This window comes from Amblyomma maculatum, chromosome 2 (genome assembly GCF_055883805.1).
Source record: "Amblyomma maculatum isolate TAMU_Amacu chromosome 2, ASM5588380v1, whole genome shotgun sequence".
NCBI classification, from domain to species: domain Eukaryota; kingdom Metazoa; phylum Arthropoda; class Arachnida; order Ixodida; family Ixodidae; genus Amblyomma; species Amblyomma maculatum.
In genome coordinates, this window is record NC_139345.1 from 49,913,754 (window position 1) to 49,934,080 (window position 20,327).

At 43.1% G+C, this 20,327-nt stretch overlaps 1 protein-coding gene across 1 annotated transcript in view; it reads right to left on the reverse strand.

The window, feature by feature from the left end:
* The window catches only part of LOC146198594 (calcitonin gene-related peptide type 1 receptor-like), a 111,114-nt gene that overhangs the window by 46,189 nt on the left and 44,598 nt on the right, over positions 1-20,327 (reverse strand). Inside the window, exon 2 of the mRNA XM_084594090.1 lies at positions 2,032-2,233. The gene's annotated coding sequence lies outside the window, so the exon portion shown is untranslated. The remainder of the gene's footprint in view (positions 1-2,031; positions 2,234-20,327) is intronic.

The following is a 20,327-nucleotide window of genomic DNA, read 5'->3' on the forward strand; positions in this document are numbered from 1 at the left end:
CAACGGCTTTTGCCTAGACTTAGTCAATTATTTAGAGGACTATTAAAAGGCGACGCAGCGAAAAATTGGATAAACATACATTTTATAGCAGAATTGATGAATAGACAAGAATAGGCTTGGTTTGGTTCGGTTTGTGAGTTTAACGTGCCAAAGCGACTCAGGCTATGAGAGACGCCGCAGTGGAGGGCTCCGGAAAGATCGACCACTTGGGATTCTTTAATGTGCACTGACATCACACAGCACACGTGTGCCTTGCTCTTCGCTTCCATCGGAAAGCGACCGTCGTGGTCAGAATTCGATCCCGAATCCTTGGGCACAGCAGTCGAGCGCCATAATCGCTGCTCCACCACTGCGGGGCAAACAGGCAAGGGTATTTATTTTCTGTGATATGTAAAACATTGGTAAAAATTTAGTATAGTGCCGTGAGATGGTAAAATAAAGTGAACTTTACTTGCTTCGGTGCTTTGGAGAAGGGAGTGTCGAGCTACTAAACATTACCAGTTATTGCATAGCCGTATAGCCATACAAGAACGGGGAGAGATTATTCCGAAGGGGCCAAGTAACCCTTTTTGACAGACTGCTTGCAGCACCACAAAAAATAAGAGCGATCTGAGCCAATCAGGATGATTCCTATAGCATGACTGCGCTCCGAAACTCCTGTCGCCTACGGCGACATGGGAAGTTATGAACACAATCAAATATTGTGCACCATTGTAACTGCCCCTATCGCCGTTACCTTTTGTATTGCTGTAGATAGCAGGTGAAATAGACTATAATTAGAACGTACGTATGTCATTTTTGAGCTAAATGGTTCCTGAGCTATTTAATACGTTTTATGGCCGAGTTATGTGTACAGCTGTTCCAGAGAACTCATAAATTCATGCTCCTTTAGCAAATGCTCTCCGCTGCAATGACTTCCAAACACGCGGGGCAAGGTTTTGGGAGTCTGAGTCGGCTGCTTGAGTTGTAACACAGTACTCCGAAGTACTCCAGATTTTGCGTGTATGTACATTATGTGCCCTCCTCTGTAGCAAAGATAAATAGGCTAGCTGTTCACGCTGTCTGCTCACCAGCACGCCACATTTATATGTGACAAGTAGTTTCTGGAAGTGCAATGCAATTTCAGTATTGGAATAAATATTTGCTGGTTCATTTATCGAAACTAAACATGCTGTTTTGGGGCTAGAACCCAGCAACCAAACAAATTTTATCCAAGTCTGTCATGACCGACATCGATATATGCAGCCTTAAATGTACGAATATAAATGATTACATACAAGTTCTCTTGCTTTGCATTGAAGTTCCACTCAAATATTGCTTTTTTTTTTTTACGTTCTGTATCGCTATACAAGAACCATAACAGAAATACAACGTTTTCTCGCAATTTGTTTTTACAATCTGCGTACAAAAAATGATTATAAGAAGAATAGGCGAATAGGCACGTAAATAACAGTTGTTTCTTTTTCACCGCCATTGCACAAAGCCAGAAGGTCGCTGTGAAATCCCTCTTCCTCGAAAAGTAATGGCCGTATTCCTAAACTAACCGTTACTTTACGTTCAGACATTTTGCCTCGTTTTCTAATACAGATTCCACGTCTGCTGCAGACACTGGAATTCTTAAGGCTCACCGTAGTCGCTATTTCGAACGGAGATCCGGTTTGACGTTACTTCATAACGAACAGAATTCAGCTAGGCAACGCATTCTTGGAATCATCAAGGGTGCGACGCCAACAACAATGTATACCACACCGACACAGTTCAAAGAATCAGCTTCAAGCGCTGTTGAGTTTCAGAGGCGCGGGTTTAAAGTTTCATGCACCCCCCCCCCCCCCCTTTTTTTTTTTTTTGGCACTGTGATTAAAACAGCGACTAGGTCGGGAAGGAGTACACGCGAAGGAATGCCTTCATGTCGAGAACAGCGAGAATGCGAGCTAGAGACCGACCTCGCGTATACAAGACTTGCAGTAGGCACGAATTAAAGCCACGCTTATGGTTTACACGTCCTGTTGCCGAGCTGTGAGAGCGACTCACCGTTCAGATGTGTTTGCGAGAGAATAGCGCGGTGGTCCGTATGAGGCGTTGTGGTCACCTTGGGTGGGCTACGTGATCGGCCTGGAGGTCGCACACTGGTGGAAGCAGTGAAGCAAGTAGCCCCAGAAAGGAGGGCGCATGGCGGCTACTGGTACCGGTCCAGCAGGCACCGTCGCATATGCGCGTGTCCAGCCACGAGTTCCTGTATAAAAAATGACCACACGTTAGGTATTAATTATTCACTTGCAAATCTTGTTCTTGTTCATGGTCATCACAACAGGCTGCTAGAAAGTAGAAATTGAATCGATATAATGAGCGCGATATTCTCAAAGCATATCGATCCCTTGAAAGCTTTTAACAATACCAGCTCGTTAAAATATGCTCTCATCAAAATTGAGCAGGCGTGTTCGGAAGCCAATATTAGAGCATTTTTCTAACAAAGGGCATACGAAATACAATGTTTCACAGATTGTCCACCATGCTTCTCTGATTTGTCGTCTGGCGTAACGGTATCATTTGCTGTGAAGCTGTCGACAGCACCTAATATTTTCTATAGTAATAATGTTTGTTATATTATTTTGAAAAAAAGTGGGATTTATTCCGTACTGGCCTTCTCACGCTTATGAAGTCAAAAGTAGCAAGGTGGAAGGTAGGTCAGTTGAACTAGGTTCATGGTGAAGGTGATGGAAAAAACGAGGACAAAAAAAAAAAAAAAGGCAAGCATCTCGCAACTAAAATTTAGAACTCGCTAGAAGAGCACGGAATGTAAACTCTCCTCGTAAAAATAACTATTAACAAAAAGAAGGAAAGGGCAAATAAACAAAACAAAAATGGTTTTGAGTGAGGCATTCGACTGAGCAAAAAGGTCTATAACATGACAAGGCATGATACTTTGTAAGATACAACGTGCCTTGTTTCTTCGTTTTGCACGTTGTTTTGTGTGCTAATTTAACTATAAAATCGAAAGCAATGCTCTGGCGATCATTCACTTTACATGAATGACTTGCAAAAGTGGCACAGTGACCTCTGTATGCGCGAAACTCCATGTTCAATAACAAAATTAAATAAGGGTTTTAAATGTGAGGCGTTGATGCTCCTTAAAAAAAAAAAAAATAATTTGTAGCTTTTGTTCTTGAACCTACAAGGGGGAAAATAATTGCCCTTTTTGAAGCAGGCATTTATTGTCGCAGCTGCACGAAAAGGCAGGAAACACGAATGCTTGGATGAACGCAAGAAACGATGAAGAAGCATGGCCTGGTCCTCACGCCTCATGCGCCATTCCAAATACATTGTTTTATTCTGCGCGTTACAGAAGGGCCAAAGTTATCAGCGACCCAGTTCAGTAGAAAGAGGACCATGTTGACCTCGACAAAACAGCCGAGCTTTTTTGTTTTAGTGAATACTATGTGTAGTGTTATGATGAATTCCTCGACCCATGTCAAGTAAATGAGCAAATATCAGTAGCCTGAGTTCAAAGTTTACATAAAAGGTTGAAAAAGGTCTCTGTGTGGAGACCTTGAATCAAAGCCCGTATATCGCTCTCTGCACCTACGTTCTCAGAGCTACGAAGTGAACGCAATTACCTGTTCTTCCTTTCAAACTAGATGCCTCAAATTTTTTAGCGCAGGGGAAAGACAGAAGGCTGGCCTAGGAAAAATGGTGCCAGCAAATTTAATAATTTTTCCATGCCTCAATGTGAATGGCTAGGGCCCATAAAGAAAAATTCACCCGATTAAACTACATAGAAAACAAATTTAGTCTCATGCGCGATGTTGCACAACGCACAGGTGAAGGCATATTCTTCTTCGTGTAGGTGCTTTAGAGACAGAGAAAAGCAATGTGCCATGGTAAAAAAAATTATATATATATATATATATATATATATATATATATATATATATATATATTATAGTAGTTGAAGGCGTGCGATAGCCGGAAATATTTCTAAAGCGAAGGTAGTATCTGCGTAGGAAAAAATACGCCTCCCCACCGCACGAAACAAAATAACGTACAAGCGACTCTCCGCCAAGAAAGTCTCGTCGACGATGTGGACTTTGCCCTTCGGGTAAGACGTACGGCGCTTCACGATGCCCTCAGTTATACCGGTTTACACTTTCGTAACCTTGTGCCAGAACTAGCACTGGATATGTGTTGCTCGAAGCAAGTGAAGGAAGAAAAACGGCTCAACCGAGCTCAGAGTGGCTGAGCTAGCTGGATGCATGCCAGGATGGCGAACCGAGACCTGCACTTGTTATATCCGCTGCGTGGTGCTCAGGGAGTATGGTGGAGAAATTGGCGACAAATCCCACCTGTGCATAATTACCCCCACTGCCACTGACGCCGCTGACGTTAGTGGGTGAACTGCGGCGAGATACGGTAATAAACCTCACTTAGCTTAATAACAATAAAACCACGAAAGCTGCAAGAAATAAAGAAAAAATTATGTAGTATGGTATGCAGTGCTGTAAGGCGATAAAGTGGGGGAAAAATGTACTTGAGGAGACCTCACGCAACTACGTTGGTTTTCGAACGTGCTCTGGATCCTTTCGTTCCGTGTCTGCAAGAATCACGCTGTATAATCTCCTTGCTAACACCAACATATGAAAACTCAAATAGGAAGTTTGCCACGCATTTACCAGTGTTGCAGTGCATGAGCTTCGGCGTTTCAAAAAGAAATTAAAAACGTTATTTGCGAAAAACAATGAAAGTGTTTAGGTTAGCTTTTTTTTTTTTTCTATCATTTTCTCTCCAGAGTGCGATGAAGCGAGGCCATCACAGCTGGTGGTCTGAATTGCGTGCAAACGATCGAAGTTTCTGGGTTGCTTAAACAAGATTTTATCTCGCACGTGACCGGGCTCAGATTTATACTCGAAGAGTCTCTATAGCATTGCTACGCCGTGCAGGAATCGCACGCTCGGCGTACAACTGATTCAAATGTTGAACGTTATTTTGCTTTCATTCTAACTTGCTGTGGTGGCCGCAGAAACTGGTATCCTGCGCATCGGGTTTGTCTTACTGCTACACGACTAAATGGATATTGCGACCAGAGGCTCAATAGCGACGGTCTTGGAATGAATGTAAAGTAGTCATGTGACATATTCCAGGCTGGGGCAGGCAGAATTGCGTGTAAGAGGACGGTTCTAAATGCGGGCTACCCCGTATGAATGCGTACGCAAAAAAAAAAAGCATATGTCGGTCACTGAAAATATTTATGAAATAGTAAAGAAGAACGCGGCCTTTCGCTTTCTACTGCGACATTAAAAAAAATGAAACGCCAAAAGCAGATTAGCGAAAAAATATTACTTTTTTTTCTGGACATGCAAAATACAAGAATCGGGAGACCGTTTAGGCACATTTTTCTTCCTCCTCACCCATTCCCCTCGCCTGTTAAGGCCGCTGCCGGAACGATTGAGCCTGTCACGTACGATAATGGAAAATGAAAGGCCGCCGTAACGTCCCTCTAAAAAGGCAAGCTGAGAAGAAAAAAAAAAAAGAGAAAGTAAAGATAGCCTATACGCGGGCGTTCTTTTTCTTTCGGTGCCGATCTGCAAGTCAATGCCAAGTGACAGCCCAGCCAGTGAGCCATGATAGGGGCTCGGGAAAAAGCCGGAAGGACGACCGCCACGCACCGAAGCGGCGGTTCGGAAGAAACCCGATTACATCTGACCGTGCGGTAAGGCTAGTAAAATATCTGCGACAATCGCTTGGTCACGTGCCTGTGTTTCAATGTGCTTTATGCGCCGCATGACGTGGGGCCACTGAAACTGTGAGAACATCTCTGCAGGATTGTACTGCCAGCGAAGAATACCTGAATTTTTTACAGAGCTCTTATTAAAACTTCAAACACGCATTTCTAGCTGAAAATATTTGAAAATAAACCTTTTTATTTTTCTAATAGTACCTTCACGGAAGAATTTGTTCCGAGGAATAAATAAATTGTAGCGTTTTGTGTGCTAATAACATCGATTTGCGACCGAGTTTCGTAATCATTGCAATTTTCACGTTCACAAACGATTTGTTTTAGGTTTGCTGCTTGTAATGACGCTTTCGGCGATGACCGCGACTCTCACCTAGTCCGAAGTACCACACGACGATGAGTGTACCCTGTACTAGCGCGGACATACAGAGGTATAAATATATAGGCTTCAATATCATCATCCCGAAGCAAGGCATCTTCCATAGGTCTCCACTTCGATTTGCGGTTATTTAATATCTAGAAAATTGCCAATTTTATCCACCCCTCTATTTTTCTGTGGACCCTGCTATGCACGCCTTCCCTTAGAATACAGCCAGTTACCCGTAACCGTCGTCGGTTATCTGGTCTTCGTGTTACGTGCTCTGTCCGCGTATATTTATTCTAAAAGTGCGCAATCCAAACACAACTGCCAGGTTATAATATCTATGTGACTGATCCAATATTCGTGAGCAAATATCGTAATCTTAGGCGCGCACATAAAAACAGCGCATTTTTAGTAGTTGTAATGAACACGTTAGATGAAACTATGATACTGAGAGGCCTCTCAGATGTATGAATTCGGTGCTTCAAATATTAGACCAAATATTTGATTTATTTTTTAACATTTCAAAAGTTTTTCTATAAAAACCATCACAAAAATTATGTCAGACATCGCTCAGAGAGAGCCCAGATGGGCTGAATTTTTACGCCAAGCTTGTGAAGTAGTCTTTCCACCATATGATTTGTTTTTAATCTAAGCAGCCTGGCGTTACGGTCACCCTTGGGCACAAAAATCTCTTTCGCATGATTTATGTTACCTGTTATCGTAGTTAAAGTTATTAAAATTTGCAATGCAGTTTACTTCTTTGAATGTATGCACCTGGTACATTTCCTTGAATGCTTTCTCACTTAAATCCGAAGTACATACTACCCTAGCATTTGTTATTCGAACAATGTAATCGGTGTCGCGTTATCGAAAAGCCTTTCTTGGCGCTACAGGGAAAGAATAAAACTGTGACTAGAAACCGTCATCACAACATCAGAGAATAGGTAAACAAACACCACTGAGTGCCCTTCGCCATCTTGTCTTCTCTTTTTTTATTTGTGCATAAGCAGCAACCCCCCCACACACACACGTACACTTCCTGTCGCGGCTGCCATATCACCTCCTCTTCTCAAAGCCTCAGCCACCCATCAGTCGCCATTTCCTTTAGAACTTCCGATTGTCTACACGAGGGTAAACGTAGACAAGTCTTACAAGTGTCACGTTCAATGCCACCCCTCCACCGACATTTTTGTGGCGCTTTGTTCTTTAGTCTCGCCCAAGCAACCTTACTCTGCTGTTCTTTAACCCCTCCGCACCGCGGTGAAGCACATCCACGTCCGCTGCCAGCGACGCGGCGAGCGCGTAATGGGCGTGCTGTAATCCCTGGCAGCCCACACCACAGCGGCCGGTGTACGCACCCCTGGCCGCGCAGTCAATTACCGCGGCAGCCCGTTTTTGCTCATTTTTCCTGCCCGGAACGTCGCGGGAACGCGCGCTCACCCGGCGTAGCGATAACCGAGCGGTCCGACACGGCGACGCGACCCTTTCGACGAACGACACAGCGGCGCGTCTATTTTTCCTGTTCGCGGTGCGAAGCCAGCCGAGCCACACGTTCACTGAACGACACTGAGGACATAGTACGGTGGCCAACGGTGCGGTGATTTTCAGTGGACGAAAAAGGGGTCCCCTCGAGGCGTCTTGTCGGTCGCCGCGGTTCGACAACCACCAAGAGAAAAGCTAATCAATCTCTTTACCTGTGCCGCTTCGTTAAATATATCGAGATTATAAACATGATCGTTTGTGTCGTTTTACCTTCTCACGTGCTGGTATGATGCCACTCAGTCCGTAATCACCCCAAATTTATTTTCGAATCAATCAATGTCCAGAAAATTTCTGAGCGAATTAGTAGTTATGGTTGACTCTGTTTACGTTTATATATACACTGGAAAGGGCAGCTCAACATGAAGGTATGCGCTTTGCAGAAAGTTGCAGAGTGTCTTTAGTTTGGGCTGTTTGACAAAAAAGGCATTCTTCTTCACCTGGTATTCTATAGCTACCTAAAGAATATCAAATTATACTAATCATTATTAACACGCGATTCCGACGCGTTTTGATTTACTACAGAAAAAGGCTGCACGTAAGGTCACAGCAAGCAGCAGCCGAATAATATTAAAAGTCGGAGAACACCTGCTATTCGCAAATATGCATGTACACACCCTGAGGGAAGCAGTGTCATTAATAGATTTTGTGTCTTCCTTGTTTTATTGTTGTTTTCATCATGATGCTTTCAATATGACAGCACGAGACCTTCGCCCGGTATCCATTAACATGTCACCAACATACGGTAAATATGCCTTGAGGAAATAACAACTGTAAACTCGTGAAATACAAGTTTAGCTAAACATGGCAAGACAAGACAAAGCAAAGCTGCACAAAAAACAACAATATGATAAACGAGTGCTAAAATTTGCTTCTGAATGTATATCCATGCTTAGTAAAGCTATGTCATTGCTTAATATTTCTGAATATACAGGGTGGGCTGCGAGTAGATCAGGGTGAATTATATGCGTTATTATGCCTTGGCCAAATTTCCTCCTCTACTAGCACAGAGGTGAGTAAATTAAAAAAAAACACATCTAGGAAAGTTATTAACACAGCAGCAAGTGCTGAAAACAGTATTTTACACGAAGGAATGACACAAATGACGGAATGGAGAGAAAAGGGCGCCGAGGAAACATTGCCGCAAATGAGATAGCCCGATTGGCAAACGGGAACATCCTAAAATAAAATGTATAGTTACTAGGTGGTACAATAGATAGGTGGTAGGTGGTGATCAGCTTACTCTGTTTACCCCTACACCTTTTTACCATATCCTTCAGGTGGTCCCTGATACTGCACGTGCGTAGAAAAAAAATAACAACATATCTGGTCATGACATATATCTATTACGTTTGTTAACCTCCCACCGCTTCAAATTTGAGGATTTGGTCACTCACTAGCTCCATTTGGCGCCGCTATGACTGTAGAATTCGTACGCATAATAACAAACTAAAACCAATTAACTACTCCAGGCGATGTTCTGGACCATTAGTATCTGGGATAAATTAAATTATTCCACTTTCTCTGCCTCGCTCCCATAATAACGTTTTGAGCAAAATGGTCGGAGTAACGCATCACATAAGTGAATTTGTGGGCTTATGAAAAGCAGATGTACATTATTTTGTGAATGCAAACAACAGCACAACATAACCGAGCCCTTGATTTGCAGCGTTTCAGTCTCAAGTGAATATTGTCGACATCATAGCAACCACCTTCACGAATGCATTATTGCCCTAGGTGTTCTGTTAAGCTTGCCCGCTAACTCGCTCGAAGAAATGCCTTTGGTACCATCCAGGTAAGCATGTCTGAGTACAATCATTGGCGGAACTTGTGAATGTCTTGTTCCGGTTAACATTTCCGCTCGCTACCAAGCGGCTCTAATCCGGGGCCTGTAGGAAGGGGGCTTTCAAGGTCAAAATTCCGACGCGTATTCTTCTGGCTTACCAGGCTGCCATGCCCTTTAACGTGGCATGGACATTAACAAAGCCCTTACCACCGAAATGGGATTCGAATGCTCTTTGGAGAAATCTTTTCTCTTGAAGTACAGCAGGAGGGGCACTAATACCGGCCGTCACTTCGTCGCAATAAAAATCAGCCCTCTCTCTATGTCCAACCCGACACATTCGAGTTCTCTGATTTATTTGTCCAGATACTCTGTTATATAATGTTCAGTATATTCTCATGATTGATACCAGCGGCTACAAAAGGCTCGATAGAACGACGTGAGAGATAGTTAATACAACATTATGACTGCTGATGAGTGGTTATCGGAAGTCGTCCCACCAAAGCCGCAGTGCTCTAAAATTAAAACTCAATCCAAATTTTATATTTTCTAAACTAAGTGAACTAAGAAGCACCTCTACATGACGACAGAACTCATTGCGCCCACACTAGAGCAAAAAAAAAAAAAAAAAAAAAAAACAGATTCTCAGGAAACCTAACATTGGCGCATATGCAAGTCTTGCCATGGCTCCTGACATCAGAAACTTATTGGCAAAATGCATGCTATTTTATACCATTTCGTGTGTCCAAAATACATAGATGTCTTCCATGCACCACCATACTGCCTATTATCATTAACATGAACTCGGTGATTTATTCCAGCGGATGCGCAGTGAGAGATTTCCAGTTCAAGACTCATAGCTATCATTATTTTTTTTTATAGATGACACTGGTCACTGTAGTCGCAATGCAACTACATCATACATGGGCACCCTGACTCCTAGAATGTTTATTACCTCACGTGTGCTCCTAACTTATCAACAATAGAAACGCATAAGCCTTGCTTGATTATTTTCGGCATGTACATGGACCGCGAGGGCGTTCTCCACGGCTTTAAAGCCGATGAGCTCCCAGAGAATATTCGTGGTCAACCGAGAGCCGTTTTCTCATTACCCTCAGCAGCGTCTCCTTTTCACATAGATTTCCTCAGCCTGGACATGACACAAAGAAGAACGAACGTGCACGCACAATCGCTCCTGAAGGGTCGCCGTACAAGCCACTGTCCACAACCTGACATGCGAGCCAGCCACACACCGCCAGCAGGTGATGCTGGCATAGCGAACTGCTCATCTCCCACCGCTTGTCTCTTTTCTTCCCCAGAACCTAACTAATGCGATTCTCCGGACATCCGACAAGCGCAGATCTTCTCTTTAGTGACTACTGAAGCCATATGCTATACACAGAGTTCAGGCCATCTTTATTCTCAGCGACTGCCTTAACTATAATACAAACGATAATAGCATGTTAGCCAAGAAATTTCCCTTCCTAGTAAATCACGTGTCATATTCACAGGAATCCTGTGCCGTTATATGAGGCCCGGGATACCAGGGTTTTGAGCAATCGGCATACTGCCTTGAAATACAGCCTCTCCAATCAGGTGGTCCGGATGTGCAACGCATAGCGAACCTTTCTGTTTCCCTTGCTTACTTAAAGCCATTACACTTCTATCGCTCTCTCCCTATCCTAGCCAGACTTGCCTATCGCCACCCTTTGCCGAAGGCGGGCTTTCGGAGTGCTCGCCCTCCCTCTTTCAGGACAATCGCCGAGCGCGTTCCTCTCATTGCGGGAAAGTGGCGGACGCCCGCTACGCGTGTGTGGTCCGAGATGTGCCCTGACTTCGACGCAGAAATTTGCTCTCGATATCCTTGTCCGGCGAGCATTATCTGGTGGATGATCTCCGACCGCAGACAGGTTTTGCGCCCGTTCCGTCCCTCGCTCTCTAAAACGTCGTACACGCAATACGCGCGCGCGAAACCATACGTGCTTGCGAGCATTCCCGTCGTCCTCGCTTTGGCCAGCCAGCCAGGGAGACACGTGCCAACCGCGCGGTGCGACACCTTACCCTGCGTGTTTGTCCGGTGCGCTCACGAGGCAGAGCGCTCATAGGCAGTTCCATGATCTGGGTGGCGTGCTTGCTTGCTGAGGCGCACACGGTTAATACCTCTTTGGTTTGGTTTGGCTTGGGAATGGTATAGTATGGTATGATATGGGGGGGGTATGGGTATGGATGGTATGGTATGGTATAGGTACGGATACGACACGGACACGATACGATGCGATACGGTATGGTACTGTATGGTATGGCATGGTACGGTACGGTACGGTACAGTAGGGTATCGTATGGTATGCTATGGTATGATATGAGGTTTGCCTCCGAAAGCAACAGATGGGTCTGACACTCTAGTGGACTGGTGTGAAGTATTTTAGACCACTTGGAGTTTTTTAACATGGTCCAATGCCTAAAATGTTGTTAGTATGAGCCGCAAGCAAGGGCACGACATGCAAAAGAACCGCATATCGCTTAAACTAACCCAGGAGACTCCAGTACAATGTTGCTCCTATGAATCGCCTTGAGACGTTAAACATCAGCTATTCCATAACTATGAACTTGCCGTATGAGATAGCAAGCATCCAAAAACTATCAATCTCTCAAGAATGTGAATAAAATCGAGAATAATAATCAATGTTTTCGGCGGCCTCAAATAATATCTGAAATTTGCTTACATATAACGTGGCGTGCTTGAAGAAAAGCAAGGAACCTGCTGCACATCAGTACGGCACCTTAAACATCACAGAGACCCTGCTCTCTGTGTCATTAATTTGAGTCGTTAGCACATGGACGACATTTGTTGCACGCCTGCCTTAAAGACTGATGGAGGGGAAGTGAGGGAAAACGCAAGGACGAATCAAAAGAACTGGGAAGTGTTGAGGCGCACATCTAACTTTGCGGAGCGGAATGGACAAAAATCGTTCGTGACTTTCCCGTCACGGCGGTCATCAAGTTTCCCATATTTTGGTTTTACCGCAGGAGTCATAAAACCTTTCATGAAAAGAAACACTGGCGAGTAGCTAGGTTCAAATATCTGAAATTTCTTCAGTGCGCTAAGCAATGCTTGCGTTTAAATCCTGATGGCATAAAAGGCTTAACTTCTGCTTTGAAACTGCAGAAGACAGGCACGAATTTTCGACTCCGACTCGCATACCAAAGCAGTTAATGAAGGTGGACGGTAGTATGTCCCAAGAAGTATAGATTGGCAGCTTGTACGGTGTCGTCACGGAGCAGAAGTTTGCTTGAGCTCACCGTGGACAATGCATTTTCAAAAAAATTCCTTTGAAGACTATAGCAGACGGCTCAGTGCGCTCCAATCACAGGCGTGATTGCGTCAAAAGCATCACTGAACGCAGCCTAAAGGTCACAGAGGCATCGGGAAAATGTTCACGGCTTCTATTCTGATAATGTTTGGCCGAAAATAAAAATAAAAATAATTTATAGCGCGGGGTTTATGCGATGATTTCTGCTCCAAAGCATCTGTGAACGAAAATTGAATTGTATGACATGCTCGGTGTAAGTCATAAATGACATGTCTGATGTACCTTATTGCCCTTCAAAAACGTTGAAGGGGCTACTAAGAGACAACTGCTAAGAAGAGAGCTCCAAATGCTGTTTGAGGTTTACAAAATTCAGCTCAAAGTCGCCTGTCCTAACAAAATTTTTACTCTCTTCTCTAAGTCGGCGAAGCAGTGCTGCTTATAAGCGCGTAAAAAACAGTGTTTATTCGGAGCTTGATCGTCATTGTCGGCATCACGTTAACGTATAGTTCTGTGATCACAAACACTATTGAAAAATGATGCCCCACTGGATCGATTGTACGGCACACAAACGAACCTTTTGTACTTGTAGCCATCTTTGTTACCTACTTCTCATTTTGCTGCCTCCAGCTGTCGTTTCTTGTTTGTTACACGGTCTTGTTAATACAGGATATGGAATGAAAGAGCAAGTTTAGTTGTCTTACTTGTCGAAACGTTGGCTCGGCTTGCGAACTGAGCTCCCTCTACTCTTGTTCAGTGCTCTTTCATACTCAATAACCATCGTTTTTTTCCCTCGTTAATGCTCATTTATGTTGCTTTATGTGAAAACCGAAATCTAACTTTTTCTGTTGAAGCACCAGATCGTTATATTCTTCAGAGTGAAGTCAGAGTGCGAAATAATCGTGCAAAATAATTGGGCAACGTAGCAATGAACGTTTACTCCTATTCTTATAGTTTTGGGATATATACTCTTATCTCACTTCTATCTCAATTTTTAACATTGGTTTTTTTTTTTTTTTTTCGTTGCCTTCCGTATTCAGGGTGCGTGGTTGTAGTTGCCGGTGGAGATTCAGGTCTTTTGTGAAACTTCTTCACGGACGCTAAACCTAGGCTCCTGCCTTAAATTGCTAGCGTAGCTTTGATTCAACTTGCTAGTTAGTTGTCACTGTCTTTAATGCCCTTATCACCAACGTACAGCCTAGAATGGCACCGGGTAAATTATCAAGAAAACAGTTAAGGAACACAGAATTCACTCTATTAAACATATCTGAGCATCATGCCATGTTTCCTTTCTTCGCATTGTTACAAAACCTCTATTCATTCACTAATAGAGCAAAACTTATTGCTCACTCGGTATAGTCCTAATTAGTCGACACAGCTCAGACGCAACAGTCTTAAAATCGCCATCGTGGGACAAAACATTTTTCCCGGTTAATGTGAGACTTGAGAAATGCTTTTTGAAAGCTGGATTGAAGTCCCTCCAACCAAACATATATGACCAAGAACTTCAAGGAACCGCGATTATTGCAAGCCGGGCTGTTTCCGGATGCTAAATATTTGGACGTGTTACAGGAAGCCGGATAAGGTTGATGACGCACGAGCAATAGTTCCTGTCAAAAACGTTTACGGGGAGAGGCAGTGAAGGGCTAATTACTCAATTTAAGTTATGCGCCGGTCTCCCGAGTTAGCTGCCAAGACTCAAATAAAAAAGTATACAAAGGAAAGGTTTTCCCCAAATGAGCTCCTGAGCAAAGCGGTAAAGCTCTAACCATTTTTTTTTTTTAAAGAATAATGACAGCCTTTAAACTGGTAACACGAGCAAAATGTGGTTACCTCTAAGTCAGCAGGCAAGCTGCCGTCAAACTATTAATCGTTTTCTCGGAAGACAAACTCGAATAGGACCAAACATGCATAGTACTTGACCTAGACGAGGGGTGCCTACAGTATTGAAAAGAAACTCGATATTGATATGCGTAAAGCCTGTTGAGATCAAGCGCTGCAGTATTCGATTCAGTAAGCCTCCCTTTCGAATTGAATGAAATGAGAGGTATCCCAGTCGTTAACGAGGTCCATAAATAAATTAACATGCCATCAATACAGCAAGAACAAACGGTCATCGGCAAGGCATGTGTTACGAAGGCCTAATAGACAGTAGTCCTTTCGGGTAAATTTCTTTATTTGTTCTCCGTACCGAGTTAATTGAAGGTATAATAATAATAATAATAATAATAATAATAATAATAATAATAATAATAATAATAATAATAATAATAATAATAATAATAATAATAATAATAATAATAATAATAATAATAATAATAATAATAATAATAATAATAATAATAATAACAATAATAATAATAATAATAATAATAATAATAATGTGAGCCTTCCGTGGATGTTCTTTAATTTATTCATTCCATGATCTTCCTCTTTCATTTGTACATACCATCATCATCGTCCCGCGGCGCCGGCTCCGGCACGCGCCTGGGCTTTGTCATCGGAGTAAAACGCCAGACACGGCATCCCTTGCTTTGCCGTCTCGACCTTGCCGTCTCGACCTGGCCTTCTTCCACAATAATAATAATATTAATATTAATAATAATAATCTTTATTTAGTATATTGAAAACAGGATACAGAAACGGAAGCGCTGAAGCCACAAGTAGGCTTGTGCGGCGACAACCGGCAGCCGCGGCAATGTGCGCGCTACGTCCATACTCCCTCAGAGGCGAAAAAAAATATCAAAACTGCACTGAGAACATCACAACATATTAAAGGTTCTCTAACGCTTGAACAGCAACTCTCAGTGTTTTAATTATATTTAATTGAGTGTTATACTTATTATAATGCAGACGTGAGAAAAACATAGCTTCGGTTCTATAGTTATTCAATCATATAAAGTAACATTTTTTTTGTTTATATTTTCTAGAAATGGTGAATAGTCCAAACTTTTTTCCCCGCAACAGCTGTCGTCTTTCCGGAGTAGCCAACAAAGATCAGCACCTAATGCCGTCACATGGCATTCGGCAAATTTGTTGAAGTGTCTCGCGCACACCGCCAACTGATCCGAGCCTTGTTATTCAATTACATTTGTCACGGCAACATTCTAACGTTTGTCGTGAACGGCGTTTCCGAATAAGGGCCTCCATCGCTTGCCTTGAGTCGTTTCGTTCACCTGCATTCTTGTGTATACATAGAATGCACTATAATGGGACAGCTGTAATTCAACAGTGCTTTATTTGCGTAAGCACCAATACTCTGAACTTAATACAAACAAAATATACAAATAAAAGGTGTGAACACATTCCGTTGTCTAGATTCCAAACGGTAAAGTTTAGTGTAAGCTCAACGCGCGACATCTCGATATCATAAAAGGAAAGTTACCCAAGTCGACGGAACATTTATTCATCGTACAGAAACGCATCGTCTGCGTTCGGCGTTTTGAGTAGAAAAGAAAGCGGAGTTTTATCTCGGCATTACCGCGGCATACCTATTCCCGCTCCTATTTCATAATCTAGTTTATATGCATATAGGGCTCCCGCTAGGCCTCCAAAAGCGAGGACTTAGAAATCTCTTCAATGTGCCTCTTATACTTCCGGGCATACGTGATGCATCACTTTGACCACATTGCCTGCAGCATCGCCAAGTTTCTGGTAGAGTCCAGGTGGCCCAGCACGTGCACTTTATCTACTGTGTATAAATAGAGACCGCAACTTTGGCTCAACCAGGCGGCGATAGGATTGGCTCCGATTGGTAGACGCCATGTGTTCCGAGCATGTGGGGATGCTTGAGTCGGCTCCTTGGAACGCGACCCGTAGGGCAACGAGGTGCTATGAGCATATATAAGGTGATGCCTGAATGCCAGTCTTAGAACACAACCTGTGGTGCGAGTGGCACACAGAATGAAGAGCCTTTAGACACACCAAGCAGTCGCTTTTTGTATTAGTTCATCGCCCAATTTCTTTATTTCTCTATTTCTTTCTTTCTCCTTCCACTTTTTCTCGGTCCAGTGTGTGCTGAAGGGCCATAACACAAGTTATGGTCCACCTGTTTGCCGACGACTGCGTCTTATACCGTCGCATTTCTTGTCACGATGACCAAGTAATTCTTCAAAACGACTTACGTAAAATTGATACCTGGTGCTCAGACTGGATGATGGAACTGAACGTAACCAAATGCAAATTCATGCAGGTGTCACGTAAACGTTCTAATATTTCATATACATATTCACTAAAGGCAACTATCATATCGCAGGTCGAAACTTACAGGTATCTCGGCGTCCTAATCAGCAGTAAACTGACATGGAACGAGCATATCACCAAACTAGCCGCTGACACTTCGAGAACTCTAGGCTTTATTAGAAGGTCACTTTCACTATCACCGCCATCCATTCGCAAACTTGCGTACGAAACTTTCATTCGCCCGAAGCTCGAATACGCATCTGCAATTTGGTCCCCTCATCAAATGTACTTAATTAACGAAATTGAATCCATCCAGAATCGCGCTTCCCGTTTTATATCTTCAAATTATGACATTCATTTCAGAATCAGCAGTATTAAGACATCTCTCGGTATCAGCCCTTTAGCCCTAAGACACAACATTTCTCGCCTATGCCTGTTTCATAACCTGTACCACAACTTCCACCATCTCCGTGATTCTCTGTTAGTTCCACCATTGCGCACATCATCTCGTCTGTTCAACTTCATGAGTATCCAGCGCTTACATGGATCTACTAACGCCTTTAATAAGTCTTTTCTACCAGCCGCTATTCAAGAATGGAACCGGCTTCCCGAACACATTGCAACCGAACGTGACCCTACTAGATTTAAATAACGCTTGACATGTCATTTCGCTTCATAACCGATTGTTTCCTCTTCCTTCTTATTTGCAGTGCCTCCTTCATTTGAATAATTGTTGTATTTGAGCATTTTGAATTTTTGTACCTATGTTTAGACCATGAACGATTGTTATCTTTATGTGTTACCTCCCCCCCCCCCCCTTATGTAATACCCCACCCAGGACTTTTAAGGGTATAATAAATGATGATGATGATGATGATGAAGAAGTAGGTGGGGGAAGGGAGGGGGGGGGGGTTGCAGAGACAAAACGTGCTTTCAAGACAAAAATATTTTGCCGCGTCAGATTTTTGAAGAAGAAATTTATTAGCTGCACCGCTAGCCTCCTTTGTTCCTATTCTTCGAACATCAACGTCATTTATCCTATACAACGATCTTAAGATTGATAATTTCCACCGCCTTCCTCGAAGCTTTAGCGAATGAAAGCCGCGCACGTGCAATTGATTTTTTTTTCTGCTTTCACTGCAGAGTCATCGCCACTGATAGTGCAGCGACTTGTAGCATCATGCGTACGTGCCCAGAAAGTAATGTTCCAAGTATGATTTCCGAGAAGCTATGATCTTCTTGTTCCAGAATCACTAAATAGATTCGATTCGCTTAGCATTGATGCCAGCAGGGTGCTGATACATTCAAGATACACAGGGAACATATATTGTGAGATATATCGTTCAGGAAGCAATTCATTGAGGTGTTTATGAAGGTTCTCTACAACATTACGGGTCACATCTGGGACCAGCAGCAAATATTTATCAAGTTGATGGTTGGTTGGTTTGTGGGGTTTAACGTCCTAAAGCGACTCAGGCTATGAGAGACGCCGTAGTGAAGGACTCCGGAAATTTCAGCCACCTGGGGTTCTTTAACGTGCACTGACATTGCACAGCACACGGGCACCTTGCTTTTCGCCTCCATCGAAAAGCGGCCGCGGAGGCCGGGATTCCATCCCGCGTCCTTGGGAACAGTAGTCGAGCGCCGTAACCACTGCGCCACCCCGACGGGGCTTTTTCAAGTTGAGTAATTAAACTTTAACGTTGTGTAATTAAACTTCAAAGTTGAGTAATTAAACTTCAACATAATTATTCAATTACTCAGGCAGAAAGTTAAAATTAGCCTGCGTAACTATAGGCTAGGGCCAAGGTTATGTATTCGGTTCTATTTGCTTTCAAAGCATCTTTCCTTTTTGAAACGTTAGCTCAAGATGAGGCGAAAAGTAAGGCGCCCGAATGTTGTGCGATGTCAGCGCACGTTAAAGAACCCTTAGTGGTCGAAATTTCCGGAACCATCCATGACGGCGTCTCTCTGGGACGTTAAACTCCATAAACCAACCCAAACTAAACCATCAAGTTATGAGAGAAAACCAGGGTACATATTCCAAGTTTGCGTCGTTTTATTTTTTGGCCTCGAGTCGCATGATTGTTTTTTTTTTTTTTGAACTCGAGTCAGCGGATTTATGGGAACTTTGAAACCGGATGTCAGTTTCACTTCCTATTGTGGAAGAAAACCCTTCTGAAAACAACGCAAACTCGGAAAACAGTACTTTCACATGTAACTCGTCTGCATAGTGGTTCTGTAATTAAGGACTACATGTCTACTAAGGTTTCGACTGTCAAAAGGTTTTCTCGTAACCTATGAATGCAATGTACCGGGGCTGGTTTTAATTGGCTGATTTTCCTTTCAGCTAGTTGATTTATGATTTATCATTTATTGTAGACAAACCTTTACGAAAACCTGTCTGATCCTTTGGTTTTCGTTGCCTAAGGATGTGCTAGTTTGATTGGCCATTACCTTAATATATACCTTGTAGGTAACAGACAGTACGCTAATGAGTATAATTTTTCAAGTTCATGGCAGCCCATTTCTTACAAAAATTAAGATATTAGCGTTCATACAAGATTCCGGCACGCTCAAAGTCATGAGGCATTGCGTATACAAAGCGGTGAGTTTTTCTTTCACGGTTTATCCCCTGTTCCTCAAAAGATATGCAGTTAGCAAATCATCCTAACCTACATTTGCCGTTTTCGTTGCTTCCAGAACTATGTGCATTTTTCGCCCCCTACGTAATGTCTCACTCCTTGACAAGATTGAGGCTTGGGCATGTTGTTTGGACGTTATCGGTGCAGTGCATACGACGAGGTCTGTGTCCTCTAGTCCTCATCGTATACACTGCACCGGTAAAGTCTCACTCCTTTGCAGAACTGCCGCTCATATTACCATCCTCATTACTTCAGCTCGTGTATATAGCGTAGAACTCTTCGGCTACATTACCTTTTGGTAATGATATTGCCCGCCTAAGCCCATACATATAATTTTAGCCTATGCCTAGTTTCTTCTGCGGAAGGACCCCAGAAGACCACCGGCCGATATCGTGCTTTAGCCTTAAGGTGGGGCTTCATTGTCCTGCTGTTTTTTTTTTTTTTCTACAAGCCTAACGCCAAATTTTCGCTTCCTTTAGATGCTTTTTTACAGTGAGAAAAGCTGAAATAAACTTATCAGAGGCGAGCAGCGCAACGCAGCTTCCTATTCCGAGGGCTAATCCTTTTACTGGGTTTCACACTATTCAAGCCTAATGCAAAAGTTAACCTTTCGGGCAATCCTGCTATGAATATGAGCTCTCTAAAATGTTGACATAGAAGGTGGCGCCATTTCTGTGCGTTATAAAGAACAGAACTACATTACTTTAGGCGCATAGTTTGCGTGTGTGAATAGCTGTACAAGCTGCTGCATGTAATGGCCCGTAATCGACTTGCATTG